Source organism: Myotis lucifugus, unplaced genomic scaffold (genome assembly GCF_000147115.1).
Source record: "Myotis lucifugus unplaced genomic scaffold, Myoluc2.0 scaffold_4015, whole genome shotgun sequence".
NCBI classification, from domain to species: Eukaryota; Metazoa; Chordata; class Mammalia; order Chiroptera; family Vespertilionidae; genus Myotis; species Myotis lucifugus.
Window position 1 is genome coordinate 14,108 of NW_005875063.1, and position 1,995 is coordinate 16,102.

The 1,995-nt window shown below is 38.9% G+C and overlaps 1 pseudogene; it reads right to left on the minus strand.

Moving 5' to 3' along the window:
• Positions 1–1,471, minus strand: part of LOC102416970 — a 13,054-nt pseudogene extending 11,583 nt beyond the window's left edge.
• Positions 1,472–1,995: the final 524 nt, after the last annotated feature.

Consider the following 1,995-nt stretch of genomic DNA (forward strand, 5'->3'; position numbering starts at 1 on the left):
GACATTGCTAGATTTGTTTCACTTATATTTATTTGGTTTAGGATTTTTGAACCTATGTTCATGAATATATAATCAATGTTCTAAAAGAATGTGAGGTGTCAATAATCTTCCAATCATTACTACTCAATTGAGTAGATTTAATAGACACGGAAGATTTGATAAAATTTATGGTGAATCTTGGAGAGTCACTAATCTCCCCTCTAAGATGAGTAAGAACCCAGCAGGCTGGACTAAGGACTGGTGTGTGGTGTACCAAATAGGCTGGATTAAGGGTAAAGGAAAAATTCTTATGGGCTGCTTAACCTAAAACTAAGCAAACTGAGGCACCGCCAACATCTAAGGGAGGAAAATAAAAAACACCTGATATCAAATGTGCTGACACATTTTGCAGAGTAGAAACATCCAGGGAAAAGGCATTGTATTACTAATTTGGGGAAAGTAAACAGGGTCCTGAATTTGAAAGTCAATGGTAAAAGGGAGGGACTGGAGCACTTGCATGAAAATCAGGAATGACTTTGTGGTGTTGACTTTGACTCCAATGTATCTCTGAGCTATTTTAACCACTTTGTACAACATTGATTCAAGAACACCAGTCACCCTGTGTTCTAAAAAGCACATAAAAAGATAAGCTTTTAAGGGGAATGTAAGATTTGAGGACAATTTCCATTAGTTCAAAATTCTTTCATTATTATAGGGAAATAAAAGCAATTAGGGTAATTGAAAAGCATATTAGGAATTAGTTCTGACTGAGAGATGCTGCTAACCAAAATCCTGCTGGGTTTTTTTTTTTTTACATGTTTTCTTCCATTCTCAGAGAAAGCCAACAGGTCAGCATTGACCTAGTACAGTGATGGTGAACCTATGACCCGCGTGTCAGAGGTGACACGCGAACTCATTATTTTGGTTGATTTTTCTTTGTTAAATGGCATTTAAATATATAAAATAAATATCAAAAATATAAATCTTTGTTTTACTATGGTTGCAAATATCAAAAAATTTCTATATGTGACATGACACCAGAGTTAAGTTAGGGTTTTACAAAATGCTGGCACGCCGAGCTCAAAAGGTTCTCCATCACTGACCTAGTATCTGCTTTGGCTCAATATTTGGTTTCTTCTGAGGTGCCTTAAAAAACAACAATATATGCATTTTAAAGGACCTTATACAGTAAAACTTTGAGATTTATTTAACTTTATTAAAAATCCTAATGGTGCTCTAAATGTAGATTGGGATACTGTTAATGTCTGGAAAAGGGCTCATTTGTACACATGTATTACCAAACCTGAGTGAAAACTGATAGCAGGTAGTCCACTCCTCAAACTTACCAGATTTTGGATATGTAATTATGAAGACATCATCATCTCTAATTTCAAAATCATCTAGATTTTCTATAAAGTCAGCATCAACTAAAGAAGATTCAAAATTATAGTCTTTAAAGTTCAGCAAATATGTGTCTTTGTTGTCCATACTTATTCACCTACAAGTAAAAACAAATAAAATTCTTTCAATTTCTTAGTATTTTATAGTAATTACTAACACTTACTGAGTGTTCAATATATGCCAAGCACCTTTTAAATGTCATGTGTCTCAACCCATGCCATACTAAACAGCATCCTATATAATAAAACCCTAATATGCAAATTGACTGAACTGCAGAAGGACCAGTCACTTATGATGCGCACTAACCACCAGGGGTCAGACACTCAATGCAGGAGCTGACCCTGGGGGTCAGTGCACTTTCACAGGGGGAGGGGCGCTCAGCAAGAAGCTGGGCTCATGGCTGGCGAGTGCAGCAATGGGAGCGGCAGCCTCTCCTTCCTCCACTGCAGGTGGGAGGTAATGAGTGAGGGGTGCCAGACTATGAGAGCCCGGACTGTGAGAGGGATGTCTGACTGCCAGCTCAGGCCTGATCCAGCAGGCGGACATCCCCTGAGGGGTCTCGGACTGGGAGAGGGCGCAGACCGGGCTGAGGGCCCTTCCCTCCCACCAGTGCAC